Genomic DNA, 16,610 nt, shown 5'->3' with positions numbered 1-16,610 from the left:
TGCATGCTGTCAGTGTTGCTTGTTAGGAAATGTATCAAGGTCTGGATTAATGACACGTAACATTAGAATCTATCACAGAAACCTCTTTATCTATGGTTTTCCCCTCTAGGCTCTCTTTATAATCAATTGGAAAAGAGCAGATTTTTTCCGAGTATGACTCATTTGACCTATTTTAGCTGTCTATTTTAGGTCAAGATGAATCATGATCTAGAAGTTCTTATCTCTCATCACTGACCAAATTAAAAATGGAGATATGGATGGTATTGGAATAAAATCCCAAATTACTGGATGGAATGTGCCTGGGCTTGTCTGGCCTTGCTGCTGGACCAAGGGCGGCAGCTGTGGTGGTCTCACCCCAGAGACACCCCTGGCTAGCTGGGTATTGCAGCTGGCACTTGGGACAAGTCCAGGCAAGCAGGAACTCAGGTTTACCTCTGGTGGAAAGGCTTTAGGCGATGGTGAAGGAAAAAGGAGACGGGTCCTGCTGGAGGGTTTGATCCAGAGCTTTATTCCTAAATCACAGACCTCTGAATATTGCAACAGCTCCAACAGAACGAAGAACCGCGTGGTCACCATGTCTTTTAAGCCCAGGGAGAGGGGGAGGGAAGGGGTAGGTGTGCCACCAACCAGGTGGGAGGGGGGAAGTCTCAGGGGACAAGTGACACCTGGATAGCCCAATGTTGCCAGGGCTGAGAGGCATCTTTTGAACTTTGCTAATCAGACAATGCCCTTGCTGGAATGTTAAGGCTGAGGGACAGCACTTAGCAAGGGGGCAAGGGGGAGGGGAAGGGAGAGATTGCTGGCACACCTGAGGGAGGAACTGGGAGAGCTGAAACAGGATATTACATCACACTGCAACAGGATGGGACCAAATTTATCCTTGCAATATGTTTGATGTAAATTTACCTGAGATTACTCCACTTCAAAAAGGCAGGACAGTACAGATTAAAACATTTTTAGTTAAATGGGAAAAATAGTTCACACTGATCATACAACTCCATGCACAAAATCTATATAGAAACCTGAAATTCCTGTTGAATGTTCAAGATATACCAAAGTTCCACATTTCACCATTTTATTGTGTTAAACAAATACATCTTGCATTTTAGGATGGTGGTTTGTTATAGATTTAGGGAAAGTTATGAGTTTGATTTTCTAACCATGAATACTGGACTAAAAACGTGAAATCTTTCTACTATATGAGGAAGATGCTATAAGCAGTGGATATTGCCAGATTCAGAACTAGTTAGCAGGAAGGAGCACATGCAGTTTTATTCAAGATGAGAAACAGACTGAGAATAACATCAGAGAAATGCTGTGAAGAAATATTATATCTTTAAAAAATATCTTCATTAATTAAAGTACTTTCAAGTATTCAATTTTTTTCACACTTTTTTTCTGCTCTATATCTTTGAAAAACATACAATCTGCTTTTCATTTGTGCAAACTCTTTCCCCTCATAATGTGTTTTTTCATGTTAATGATGTGTTTGGGTACAAGAGAACACACACTTGCCGTTCTACAAGATGCAAAGAATTTAAAAACCACTCTCCTATCTTTTTATGTATAATTGAACTAGAATTCATTTTGCTTTCTTTTTCTGTACTTCTATTTGACAGTTCTACTGGCTGCCTGAAATAGTCTAACTACCTCCAAACTAGTAATCCAGTGTTTTACAATTCAAATATCTTTGAGTTCCTGGTATTTACAGAAATAGGTGTCCCTGCTTATCTGCCATATTTGTCCACATGCACGCACACAGACACACATACCCAAACAGGAATTACCCCAAACAGGAAGTCTAGAAGTAATATTTTGTTTATTTGTTTTTCTGTGGAACCTAAACTCTGCACAAATAATGCAATTAAAAGCAGTTGTCAGTCAAAAAAATCTACTTTGAAATAAAATAGAAAAGTGTGAGATGTGTTAAGAAATAGAAGAAATTCTTTCTATTGAGGGGATTTTATCAGAATTAAGAGGCATATTCAGTCTCTTTCCAGAAGAAACAGCATTTTTAAGAAGTGTCTTGACTGTTGCAGTACAGATATAATGACAAAGGTGATCCTTTTCCTTTGCTATAGACACTGATCCACCTTAGCCTCAAAAATCTGCTTGAGTAATGAAATATTGATGAATGTATTGGAATATTGTCAAAAGGAATATGACTGCATAAAATCTTAAAGAATGGGAATGCAACATAGCTTAAAAAATTATTCCTAATGTCTGTGATGTAGGTAGGAGACCACTCTTGTAAAGGGGAAAAAGAAGACAAGATAATCACAACTAATAAAACTAAAGATTAACCCAATTCTAGAGGTTAGAGCGGTCATCTGGGAGATAAAATGTTTATGATCCATTATCCTACATATGGACATTTTCCCAATGAATTTAGGAAAAATAGGGTGCTTGGATAAGCATGTCAGAAGATGGCTTTTGAAATCAGAATGTGTGTTCCTTTCCTCACTAAACTTTCTGTTTCAAGTCTTGATCTTCAGGGCAGTAACTCATGTAAGTGCAACCTTTCATTTAAGGTAAAAGTAAAAATTATCACAAGGACTTGGATAAGTTAGATAATGAAATTTTACTTTTTTTTCTGAGGGATAATGTCCCTTCTCAATCTACACTGTACAGTAGAAAATCTTTCTAAACTACATTAAACATTTTCTCTGTAAGTAAATCTTACTCCTAATCCACCTGTTATTACTAATACATTGCAACTTTTCCTAATTGTTTTATGTAAGATCTTTATCCTGTATTCATTGTTTTTTGAGAGCTTTTTGGGTTTTTATAGGTTTTTCACACTCCTTTCATTTTTCCTGAGGAACAGATTGTTTCAGCTTTACTGTATTCAAAAATTCATTTGTCTTTTACATTAAGTTCAATTATTTGGTCACTTTTAGTTCACTCTACACAGCTTTATCATACTAAACAATAAGATTGTATCCCAAGTTGTTTGAAATTTGGATTATTTCATTTTAGTAGTTCCTATTATCAGTAGTCTTGTGTATTTTGAATTAGGTATTACATTACATAGGTAGGATTAAAAAACCTCTTAGTACAGGTCATAATTTCTTTACCATGCTCTAAATAAGTTTCAACATTGAGGAAAACAGAGAGAACTTGGATCTTTAGGAGAAATATTCAGGTAATGTTTTCTCAGTGCCACAGGCGGAGTCATGCACTTTGCTCCTAAGAGAGAAGAAACAATATATTTTATTATTATAACAAATATATTTTATTATTATAACAAAACTCAATAGTAAATGCAATGGTGGTATAATGAGATTTGATGGCAAGTTACACAAGTATCTACTGCACAGTAGATAAGACAAAACTGTGAGAGATCCACCTGTTGAGTCATGAAGTTCAGAAAGGAGCCCCTTGAATTCTAAACTCCTTCTCAGAGTGCAGCTGGATTCACTTCAAGTTCAAACTTGCAATGTTTTTTTGTGTAAACAACGATATATGTACAATCTGTCCTTTACGCTATTTTTCAAAGATTACAAAATTTTATTTTACTTATTCCCAATTCACTTATTGAGTATCTGACCCTATAAGGAATTTTTCACACTGGAGGAATAACCTTGAGAGGTGTTCCTGCTCCAGGGGAGATCCTGACATGCAGCCCACAGCCATGTAGGAAAGTTAAACAGGCACTGGGCCCTTATTATTTATTGAGTAAGATGATTGCCTAATATTTGCATACAAGCCATATTTTATTTGGCACATGCTCAAATTAGCCCTTGGCTGTTGTATTTCCCATCTCCCCTGAATCCACTTCAAGAGGGATGCAGCCATCACAACGAGTCACATCCATTAGGACTGCCACAGGTACTTATCACTTGAGCAGGGTTATGGGAATTAAAGGTCTGGCTGGGGGACAGGGAGTACACCATCACTCTCAACAGGTGCAGGCTGTGTAGCACAAAGTCTTCCCAGATTCTGAAACTATGCACCAAAGGTGAGACCAGGACATGCAAAGTAAGAATTATTGAAGCCTATTTAATAGTTACTGTAATCCTTTGATTTACAGAATCTACTGTCACAGCACAACTTCTGAAGAAAAAAAGCAAAATTCATTTCACAAGGCATTTCAAAGAAAGAAGAAAGCATTATATTTCATCCTAAGTTTCTGCACTTTTAAATGAAAAATAATATTTGTATTACAAGGAAAGAAAAAATCTGTTTCTTCAGATCTAAAAGGCAAGTAGTAAAGTATGGAAAACAATAGTATTTTTTTTCTACTAAAATAAATATAAAGCAGATCTTCAGTTAAATATGAAAACATTTTTTTTCTGTTATACTGAACCCCACTAATTTTCTCATGCACCTGTTGTTTTTCATGCAATTCATATGTGTTTTGTTATATGATTGATGTCTTCATAAAATTCTCAATAGGAATTAAAAAAAAAAAACCCTAACCAACCAAAGGAAAAAAACCAAACAAACCAAACCTAAACAAAACCCCAAACCCCAGGGCAGTAAGAAACAATTTTCCTAAAAGCTTGCATCTTTCTCATGGGATAAGGGCTAAAGAGAAATGTAGAAAAGGGAGAGAGACATTTATTGGTTCCTCCTCAGCCTTGAGCCTGGAGACAGAGAGCATCAGATCATGATGATTCTAGTTTTGAACTACCATGATTTTTGTCTTGATTTGTCTTGAAATTCTCAGTCAGTTTTGGAATAAGGGTTATAGAAAGGTTTGCTTTGTCTTCTCAATGTCTGGAGCTAGACAGGCTGTGTCCATCTTCACCCAAAGACTCTATACATTACCTTCTATGTAAATTCAAGCATTTCTTAAAATTACGTGACATTTTTCTTGGTTTTCCATTTTCATTCCTAGTATTTTGCCCTCCGAACACATCAAAATAACTCACAGGAGCACAAAAGGGTTGCACAGAGACCAATAGATTTGTCTAAAATACCATTTTTCATTGCCCATAAGTTTCAGTTTTGGAACCAAGACCAATGGATAAATAATCTTTATTTTAACATATTGCTAGATTCTAACTGGAAATTATTCTCCTGTGCTTCTTGAAATGAAGCTTTCAGTGTTCACGCTGAAGGGAGTTTAAAAACAGCAAGCCTATTTCTTTTCAGAACTCTGAAACCATACATCAAGCAACACAGGAATGTAAATGAAAGGGAAATTAAAGACTAATTTCCTGATTTTTAAATTTAACTAGGAAACTGCTTCAGCAAGAAGGAACTAGAGCTACATTAATAAAATATGAAGGAGGACAGCAAGGCGGAAGTGTTAAAACTTTTTTCCTTATATGTGCTTGAAAAATAAGTGATTTTAATGATCTTACACATTTACAGTCATTCTAGCTGCATATTGCTACAGAAGAATATACAGCAAAATTTAGATATAAACTCCAATTTTGAGTGCATTGAGTAGCCTGAAATGTATGATATATCTCAGTTCATTGCCATTGTTTCAGGGCTCCACTGGCAAAACTTACATGGACTGATGACTCTGCTGCTAATGCAGGTAGATGTCTATTGCTGTTTGAGAATGGGGGTTCTACACAGGTGCATACTATCCTCATAAAACAGAAAATATGAAAAGCAGTGAGAAAGAAAGAAGGGAGATTTGGCTAAATCTGACTAATTGACCAAACCATTCCTAATTGTGGTATATTTCTGGACTGGTTAACCTATACACAATGTTCCAGGAGGAAAAAAAAAAAAAAAAAAGAGAGTGGTTAGTATGACATCTATGCATTTACTGATCTACTGATCTCAGGATAAGACACAGAAGGTTTTTCAAGATTACTGGAAACAACATTCTTCTAAGGCAATTAAGAATATAAGAATAAAGATCTTATTGCTAGTTCAGATAGTCCATAGTAGCATATTACCTGGTGTTTTGGGAGGAAAGAAGAAGGGAGCACCTCTGTTTGCTTATCATCTTCAAATTTTTCTCCAGGACATGTGTTAAGCGTTACTGGAAACTATTGGGCCAAGTGGATCTTTAATCTGACCTTTTACAGCCATTCTTAAGTCCCTATGTCTTCAGAAGCCTATAAGAAGGAGAAGATAACAGAAGACAGGAGGGTGCTAATTAATATTTGTAATTAAAGAGCTTGAGAAAAGGGACAGTAAGAAGTGCTACTAACCTCAAAAATATCATGGTACAGTCCTGGATGATGATGTAATATTCCATTGCAAAGAAAAACATCTAGTAGGAAGCAAAGGAGGGTGTTCTGTATAGAAAAAATTAGAGCCTTTACTCAATCTCTTATGCAACACCAGAAAAGGGGAAAGGAGAAAAAACATCCATTAGAAAATAAAAGATAAAGGGGGAAAAAAAGGAAAAACAGTATTAATTTTAAGTTAGGACTGAAATACCTTCAAAGAGAATACAAATGAATGTGATTTGGGGCCTAATCTTAACAAGGTATTTAATTGTTTTCTCTCTTTTTTAACTTCATTCCAGTGCTGAATAATTGTTTTGGTACTCACTGAATTTGCTGTAAAATGAAAATATATTTATATATAATGTAACAGTAAAACTGGTTCCTTGAATGATGATCTAGAGATTCAGCAGTTACCTTATATGGCTGTGACCAGTAAAATCAAACATACTGAGATGCTCTAGTGGGGACATGTCCTGACTAATTGGGCTAATTTCTACTTATGGTTCTGAATCAGAGTCATGAGATCCTGAAAAGGAAAATTAAAAAAAAAAAGTTTTATTTGTACAAATGATAACTACATAACTTCCATAGAATTAACAAAAAAATTTTGAAGGACAAATCTGAGTACAGTATTCATGATGAAAAATGCTTCAGAGGGGGTGAAATGGGAAAAAGAAACAAAGGGATGCTGATGGCCAAGAATATCACAACTATGTTGCTTGCTTTTTCCTTTTCTCACTTACTTCACTTCTGCAAGTTAAACTTCAAAATTTAGTTTAAGGGCTTATTTATTTCTTTTTAGCATTGATTACTCTGACTTCATTGCTCCTAATTTTTTCTGTGGTTCATAAATGGAAGTTTAATAAAGTTCTGTGCTTGTTAAGCACTTGTTGACCATATTGCTATTCACTTAATTGTAAGGAAATGTGAAAAGACAGGTGTACCAGAAGCTTTTATTAAGGTATCAAAAACCAGCAAGCTATCTACACAAGCCAATTAAATGGCACTGCATGTCCCCAAAGTAGAAAGCACACAGTGTTACACGTAAGTTGATATTTTATTCAGCAAATAAATCAACCCTTACCCAACACACTCCATAAAACTAATCAAGCACAATATACTCCATATGGATTAGCAGTCTATTCACCCCAGGTATATTAAAAAACATGTGGAAAGCTGCTTTAGCTCTCTATAAGCTAACACTGAAAGATGTTCCTTGGTATTTCACAATCCAATAAACCGTGTGTATGCTAGTAATCCATCACTCCTTGAAACTACAATATGTATAATGTATTCAAGCACTTCCTACTTTCCAGGCCTTCCTTGACCATGGATTCATGTCAAGGATTTCACAGAACACTTTCTGTCTGCATGAATTGGTAGAGAAGTCCATGAATGTGTAAGAAACTCTGGCGAATGAAATGCTTCAACTCTGTAGAGCACTGAAGAACACACACATATTCCATTTACATATAGAGCTGACAAAAAATACAGTTTCTGTTACACAGTGTATAATTTTTAATTCAGTTTTTGCCCTAGAGGTATTATTTTATATCCAGAATCTTGCTTGTGAATGTAAACTAAAGCCAAATGGCTTTAGGGCGCCCAGATGCATAGGCTCCAAAGAGTCATCAGAACTTGAGGCTGAGTCCTGCCCCCTTGTGGGCTTGGGAAAGCTCTTGAAACACGAGGTGCTTTGAACCATATATAATAGGTATAAAAAGCTAGCATTCTCTTTATTGAACTGTTGCATTCAAGTATTTTGCCCTGTCTTATTATAAGGAAAGTAATTTTGGATGCTAGTCCAATTTCAGCTGTCTAAATAAGCACTCCACCATCACTCTGCAGCTGGAGAGAGGAGAAAACAGTTCTCACTGGGGCCCTTTATATATTTATATTCTATATTAGACAAAGAGAGGAAAGATTCTTCCATATAAAGAGGAAAAGCAATGGTTACAGTACAATTTTGAAAAGGAAAAAGGACCAAGCAGAATAAGCACACTAACTCTCAGAGCATTGTGATGATGTGATCGGTATTGTCAGCAGCTTTCACATTATCATAAAAAAAAATAGGTCTACTGCCCCTTCAAACAAAGGAAGATGCATAAATAAACTATTTCTTCAGATCTGTATTGTCAGCAGTTTTCACATTATCATAAAAAAAATAATGGGTCTACTGCCCCTTCAAACAATGGAAGATGTATAAATAAACTATTTCTTCAGAGGTAGGGTGGTGCAGACAGATAATAGTTAACGCAATGACTCTAGCCCATCTTGGAAATCTCACTCCCTGCAGGACAAAACTGTCAGGACTCTAAGAGCACCAAGGATCCTGACTGTCCTACCCTGCCCTCCTACCACCCTGCCCACTTCAGCCCTGTCCGTGCCACAGCTGCAGTGTGGAATGTCGGTCCCCAGCTCCTCCCAGCCCTGCCCTGCCTGGCTGGCCATGGGCCCCACTGAGCCCATCATCATCACCAGGGAGATGGCCAATGACCAGGGCTGTGGCTGCTTCTGGCACCCTCCCGGCTGCCCTGCTCTTGGCTGGGGAAATGAAGCAAATCCTGGCTGCTAGGCCCTGCCATTATGGGGAGACCCTGGCCCTTCCAGGGAACCCCCAGCAAACAAGGGGCCAGTCTCTCTCTTCTCCCTGTCAAAAATGCTATTCCTCACATATGCTCACAATGACAGGTAAAAATATTCTCAGCAGATCATGACAGTCCTCCAGTACTGCCAGCTAGGGTTGATTTTTCAATGTCAGAATTATTATCACATGTTTGTGACAACAAGAGATGGCCAGTTTCCATGGAAGGAGTGTAGCTTCTTCAGTTGGGAGTGCTGGCATCCCACTCACATTGAAGGCATGAGGGTCAAGGAAACCTAGACTGCATGGAAGTGTCAGCTGATACAGAAGTTCTGGAGCACTGCTTTTCATTGCAAATTTGGGAAATAATATGATTGCATATTAATTATTCTTTTCCATAATCCCTGGAGGTTTTGTCATTTGTTTGATATACATCATTCCAATCAGTATCCTTTGATATTGCAATGACCAGAGGGCCTTCTTCCCCAAAGGTCCACAGACCTCTTCCTGTTCCCTTAGCAGCAATCCTGTAGTTCAATGTATCTGACTACTTTCACAACACAAAATGAACCACAACATGGGCTAGACAAACCTCCTGCACTGGCAGGAGCTGAATATTGAATCTGAGACTCTTCGCTAAATGTCCTTTGTTTCATGTGACATTCAGGAGGCCAATTTGCCTCCCTATATCCTAGCATTAGGGCTTGAATGCCAATAAGGTCTGTGCAGGCACAGGTCAGCCGCACTTGGAAGGTCTAACAGGTAATTTTCGTACTGTGATTTGATGGGCCGAAATCCAGAGCTTAAAGCTCCTTAATGGTACAGAAAATTACTGCCTTCACCAACATTTCTCCAGCCAGATTGCTGCCTTTTACAGAATACCCTACTGCAATGCCAAGTACTTGCCAAATGCCCCAGCAGTGAAAACAAATCAGGTTTAGGATACAATTTCAGGTACTGCCTATGTATTTTTCTAAGACATAGATCTTCCATGGTTTTTTGCACAGAAAACTATCTGAGACACTACAGAATCTTCCCAGAGCCAGAAGCAGGTAAAGTCAATGTAACAGTCAATGGAAGACTTCTGCTCTTGCATTTTTTTATTAGCTTCCCCTATGGTTCCTCCTATTTTTTTAAGTAATACACTTGTAACCTCATCTGACTGACGCAGGTGATCCATTAATTGTTGTATTCATTTATTTAAATGCAATGCCAAGAGGATACAGAGCACAGGAGGCAGCAGAAGATCACTAGGCTGGCAGCTTTCACAAATCATTCTGTGTGGAGTAATAATGGGCTTTGTTTCTTCCAGCTTTTAAAGATTGCAGCTTTTGAGTTCACACAGAAAAAAAGCTGGTCCTTCAGTTTGTGAATAACTACCATCCTTCTACAGAGAGCAGCCAGAACTTACTGGAACATGGAGTTTTACAGCAGAACTTACTTCTGCACTTTGGCAATCTCCGGAACACTAGAAAAGAGCTGCTGGGATTAAAGCTATGAATACAGAAGTAGCAGATGTGAAGAAAATAGCATGTAAATGTATGATGGGTCAAGATGTAAGAACATGCTGCCAGCAATGAAAAGATGCTGTAGGAGAAGAGAAATAGTTTACCCTCTGCATATATTACACACACCATGGTGAATTAATCATTCCGTGAGAGAAATGATGCTTAAGGAAACTTGCTTGGCTCTGAAATCTGGATTCCATTTTGGCACAGAAGTTTGATATGAATATTTGCAAGTTAATTTATATGGACAAGATTGAGTGACTTTTACTTAAAAAAAAAAAAAAGCAAAAAAACCCCAACACCTGCTATATACAGGTTTTACTGTCTGAAAACATGAACAGGAATCAAAAGAATACAAAACTGCATGTTTTTCAGGTTGTAGCTAGATTGGGTATCTCATATGTAACTTGATAAACAAGCAATGGTCATGCTACTTTAGTCACTGAAGGATAATTAACTTTGCTGAAGTGTGTGTTCTTCTGGGTTAATGATGTATTCAACATCATAGCTAAAGACAGCTCTTGCCCAGCTGCTTGGTGTTCAAAACACTTGAATGGCTGAACATGCTCAGTGTAATCTATTTCTAGTAGTTTGCAGTCTGAGCTGAGCACTACAAATGCTGAGCTTTCTTAAACTGCTCAACCTCCTGGATGAATAATTCCTGTCCTCTTGATTCTCTGTGCCATCTCTTCCCCATCATTAAAAAAGGGACAGCTGTCCTGTAGCTAGAAATAAAAGGGTCTGTTCTATTTTATTATTAACAGAAATTAGCAGCAGCCATCAAAAAGAGAAGTTAAATGCTTCTTGAAGCTACAGGGTCTATATTTTATTTTTCTATGTCTTGTCAGTATGCTCTTTCTTATACTGCTATACAAAATGCTGCTTTAAAAGTTGTGAATTTAAGTGTTACTTTACCTTACCCAATCCAATACCCTTTTCAGGGTGAAACAATAATGCCATTAATGAATGGTTTGCAGCTCAGTGCTAATGCTTAACATCTATCTAGTTTTTATTAACTCTCTGAAGACTCTATGAAAGAAAGAGTTGGTTTTACCAGTAAAAATGAAAAAAAAATCATAGATATTCCTCTTAGCTCTATATTTATATGTTTGATTTTCTCAAGTTGGAAGCCTGTCAGTACATATTTTTTTCCTAGAGCATAAAACAAAGTGGTAAAAAAATGTAGAAGAATTAGGTACAAATAGCATATAATTTATTTATGCCTGAATTTTTGAGTACGAAGACCAGCCAAATGGCAACACAGACCTAAGAAAGATTCCAAAAAGTATGGCTTTGTAGAAATGAAAATTTAGATGGGGAAACAAGGAATGTAATTGCAACTAAGAAGCAGACGAGTAGTAGCCATTTACTGCGCTGATCTACCACTTACCTTTTCCCATGACCTGGAGGTTGCACTTACTAAATTCACTGAGAAAACCATCCTCACCTGAGCTTAATGTCTGACATTTGCACTGTTGCAGAGTATTTGAAAGCCAATTATCAATGTAAGTTCTCCTGTTTGGTCTTGATGAATAAAGCATGAATAAATCTCTAAACAGCATCTTGTGCAAAGTGATATCTGCTTGGTTAAAAACTGAAGTAGTTAAATACCTTTTCTACCACACAGACCTTGATCTTAAGTACTGTGTGTGCTGTTTCTTCTGCCGTCAACTGTTTTGCTACAATATCACCATCAATTTAATTAGAGATTTCCAAATTTCCATCAGTGTGAGTGTGCAATAGTGTGAAATTCAATTAGAAGTGAGCTGGAAGTTCATCACTAAATTAATGATATTTATTGAAAATTCATTAATTACCCTTGAGTTGATGTGCTTCAAAGACCTGTTTTTTTCTAATCACTTCCAAATCTGCAGCTTTTACTCAATTGCCACCTGCACAGTTATGGAACACCAAGGAGAGCTTCAGTAGTACTGATGGATTGAATGGATTGCAGCATGATTTTCACATGTCCATCAGCCATGACGAGAATACAAGAAAAGGGCTTGTAGAATCCAGACGAATAATCCCGGGGAAGTTATTGAGAAAACAATTAAAATATCAGTGTATGATGGATCATACTGAGAAACCTGTTGTTTTCAAGAAAACAAGGCAAAATAAGGTTCTCTTGGGGGAAAAAAAAAAAAACCTATAAACCAAACAAAACCAAAAACAACAACAGCAAGGAAGACCCACTGCTATTATTTTTTAAGATTACATAGATACATGGTTAGCTTAATTATGGGAGAGAGAGCAAGATCAAAGCTTTGTTTAAAATACACTGGGTGAGATGAGTTGTAATACAGCAAAAGCTTGGAATTTGAAAGCAAAAACAACTAAGAAAGGAAAAAGCTCTCATACAATTTTTTAAAATAATCTTTTAGTAGCTGCACTATGTTATGCAATCATCAAAAGTCCATGTTTTTGAGTAGGCTTTTAAAGAGGAGTTAAGCAGAAAGTCCTACTAAGTTATCTGTCCAGAACTATTACGTCTGACTTCCTTATTGCAGAAGAGCATCGTGATTGAACCAGCTTTAGGGGTTACACTGAAAATACTGTAGCTTACAGGAATCTATGTTTTAGAAGTTTATGAGTGTAATACTCCAGATAAAGAGAAACATTCTTTAACATACTTGTTTGTATTAAGCTCATACATAAAATTAGTTGCATTCAGATTAAGAGTTTTTACTGGCATTACCATTTTTTGTAACAATAAGCTAATTTATATTACCTTTATATGAATCAATTTTCTATTTTATTTATACTATGAAATTAATTTATTTGTATTTGTTATAAATTTATTTCTTTTTTATATATTATAGCTAAATATATTATATATGAATTTCATATATATATATATTTATTTATATATTTATTTATTTAAAACCTGTTAATTTGTTTATTTTACATTTATAATTGTGGAATAAGGAATGTGTTTTCCAGTCCAGATTAGGGTTTTTTCAATTCAGACAGCATACAAATCCATATACCTATATGTTAACACTAGGAGTTACTCCATACTTCCAAGTCTGGTAGTGTTCATACCTTCTCAAGAGCCTTGTTGTTTGCTGTAGTTGCTTATTTGTAGAAAAGATTTTATTGATTTTTTTTTTCATTGTCAAACATAGTTTTGGTTAAATACAGAACCTAAAAGAAAGACGGAACAATTAATATCACTTTCTACAACCCCTTCTCTTTTCAAGTCATGTTAAATAAATTATGATATACTCCAAGATTTAAAGCCCAGCAAGAATCCAAAGCCTTATATGGTCCTTGTAATGTTGCAGTTTAAAGGCAAACAGTTCTGTCTCCATAGGCAACACTTTTGAAGCTTCTCATCTCAAAGAGAATTTAGCCTTTTAATTGAAAAGGCAAGTTTTATTAAAATATTTTTGATCAAACTGAAGTAAAAGCAGATTTTTACAAATGGGCCTCTTGTAAGTGGACACATGTCTATGTGTATGGTTATGTTTGAATAACTGGAAATAAAAAAGAAGCAGTTTTACAAAAAGCAACTATTGTATTTGAAGCATATAAATACAAATCCTATGACATTGTGATGCTGTCCTGCAGGTTTTCTCTCAGTGGGTAGATCTCTGACTGCTGCATACACCATCTGAGTGTATCCACATGTAACTATTCAAAAAAATGTGTGGATGTTGGCACTTGGGGACATGTTGGCACTTGGGGACACTTACTTAGTGCTGGTAACATGGCAGTGCTGGGGTAACAGTTGGAATTGATCTGGAAAGCCCTTAATGATTCTATGATTCTAACTCTGGATCTGTCATTTAAAGGGAAGTTTTCTCTGTTGCAGTTTGTAATATATAGTTATGATTCAGAACTGCCACTGCTTTCAGAGAACAGCTTCTCAGGCAACAAAGATCTAAATATGTGTTAGGTATTTTAAATGAATCCTATTCTGAATGAAAGCTAAACAAGTCACTTTTGCACCAAGGAATACTGCCTTAACCACAGACTTTTCTTGGCTGGGATCAACATTAGAGATTATTGTGTTTTCCAGGGGAAATTTTCAACTTTTGGCAGAAAGAAGTAAACAGGAATTGATTTGATTGCAGTATTTCAGTCTTGTTCAGTTTGTTACACAGTTGTAGAACAGCTGAGCTTGGCAGGCACTACTGGAGATCAAACAGTCTAACCACCTTGTTCAAGCAGAGTCACCCACAGAAGTTTGTCCAGAGTTGTATCTGACCAGATTTTCAATTTCTCCACATTTGGAGACTCTACAACCTCTCTGTGAAACCTCTCATAAAACTAAAAAATGTTCTTCTTATATTTAATGGAATTCCCTGTTTTTCAGTTTGTGCCCTCTACCTCTTGTTTCGTAATCAGGCACCACTGAGAGGAGTCTGCCTCCATCTTTTTCCCTTCTTTCATAAAGAATTTAAAAGCATTTATAAGATAGCTCTGAGTTGCTCTTCTCCACCTGAATAGTCCCAGCCCTCTCAGCCTCTCCACATATGACAGATGCTCCAAGCTCTTAACCATCTTCATGGCCCTTGAGTGGACTATTTCTTGTATTTCCATGTTTCTTTTATACTGAGGAGCCCAGATCTGGACACAGCATTTTAAATGTTTCTCACTGAGGCTGAGCAGAGGGTGAGGATAATCTCCCAGTGATCCATAAAGTTGCCATCTAGGGTTTTTAAGAATCTTCTCAGCCAGGTTGTACCAGCTGTATGATGCTCCCATGATCTTTAATGTCTCTTCCAGCCAAAACCATTCTATAACTCCTTTATAAAGTACAGTAAATGCAACTGTACTTAAAGTATAGAACTATTGCTTGTCCAATTTCTAAGCCCATGCCATCAGGCATTTATATAAATCTATGTGATTTAGGTGGGTTACCTTTTATTATTCTATTTTAAATCACAAAACATCTTGGAAGTACTCATGGAAAGAAATAAGTTGAAGAACAAATAGAAACTAAATTAAAGGTAGAATCATAGATGATTGAAAGTCTAAAAATGTAAGGGAGATTAAACGTTGAAAAGACCATGAATAGAGAGTAATATGAATACAAGCAGAATCAGAGTTCAGTACATCATCCTTACTATATACCTAAGTGGATTTCAGATTTTTATCTGAATTTTATATGCAAGAGAGAACATAGGGAATTATTGCAGAAATCACCCACTTCCAGAGCAGCTGCAGATTCCTTCTTGCATTATTTATTAATCCCCAAAAATGTGTTTTTATGTTTTTTTATTTCAGTGATTCTTTTCTCCACATGCTTCAGAAGTCAATAAAATAAATTCAATCTCTTCTTCTCCATGGGAGTGACATCACTAGCTGAGTAAGATTTCCTGAGACTAGAAAAATTCTAAAGAAGGTTTGTCTCAATAATCTCTTTTTAACTCAGGTATAACAGAGTTGAGATAGATCCAAGAGAGCCATAAGCATTTTTATTATCATATGAAATGGAGAACCAAAATTGTCAGTGGGGAAAATGAGAGCAATATTATGCACGGGGAGTCAGTTTTTAAAAAGAAACAATTACTTCTAAAGTCACTAATTCGATCTTTGAGTCTTCTTTCAATCCCAATTTAGGCAACCCTTTGACTCTAATGCATATTGGATGAAAATGCCCTTTCCGCAATCCAACAACTCTGAGAATAATTATTTTGCACATACTCTTCTTTATAATTTTAGATATGTCTCTTTTTTCATGTCATTTGTACAAGGATTTATGGGAGGTTATAGAAGAAGTATTTCTCCCTTCTCTGCATATTTTTCTCTGTTGAAGAGTTTGTACCTGAGGAGCTCAAGACTAATTCTTCTTTCTTAGAGTAAAATATATATTCAGAGAGACAGATCTTTTGTGTTTATGACCAGTGAAAAACATTATATGGGTTATGTGTGGGAACAAAGGAATGGAGTTTATAATTTCCAATTGTTCACCCAAGTCTGATGTCCTAATATGACCACTGCATCATTACTGGCACACATTTCCTAATTTAGAACTTCTCTAGTGAATCTTTTAATGACAGAATGAACTTTCTAAATTTCTCTGGGTGTAGTGTCTCAAGGCCCAATCAGTCTTATTTTGATACAGCTAAAAAAAAAGGAGCATCCCACATTCCAATCTTTTAATGGCATACACCTATCTCCATTTTGGTCCTTGTTTCAGTTTACGTGACAGCAGAGATTTACCATGAAATGCTGCAAAAATAACTCACAAACTTCCCAAAGATTCTAAGCACGTAAAAACTCAGACTAACAATATTTTGTATGTACCTGTCCCCCTGGCAAGCTCCATTCAGCTCATTTGCATTCTGTTTTGCCCACTTGCCTCTGGTGCTTTGCAACTTAATCCACTGCATTCTTACTGACACTTGGAGCAATATCAGATCCTTA

General features: G+C 36.4%; 1 long non-coding RNA gene across 3 annotated transcripts in view; it reads right to left on the bottom strand.

Moving 5' to 3' along the window:
• Positions 1 to 487: 487 nt before the first annotated feature.
• Positions 488 to 16,610, bottom strand: part of LOC139593357 (uncharacterized) — an 84,335-nt gene continuing 68,212 nt past the window's right edge. For 2 of the 3 annotated variants that reach the window (XR_011680264.1, XR_011680266.1), the window contains 3 exons: positions 13,278 to 13,379; positions 5,865 to 6,209; positions 488 to 3,189 (listed from right to left, as the gene is read on the bottom strand). This is a non-coding gene — a long non-coding RNA (uncharacterized lncRNA). The remainder of the gene's footprint in view (positions 3,190 to 5,864; positions 6,210 to 13,277; positions 13,380 to 16,610) is intronic. The other variant, XR_011680265.1, reaches the window with a different exon arrangement.

The sequence above is a fragment of the Agelaius tricolor genome, unplaced genomic scaffold (genome assembly GCF_023055355.1).
Source record: "Agelaius tricolor isolate 1412-34295 unplaced genomic scaffold, bAgeTri1.0.p SCAF_9, whole genome shotgun sequence".
Taxonomy (NCBI): Eukaryota; Metazoa; Chordata; class Aves; order Passeriformes; family Icteridae; genus Agelaius; species Agelaius tricolor.
The sequence above is the reverse complement of the archived record's forward strand: the minus strand, read 5'-3'. Positions and strand labels throughout refer to the sequence as shown.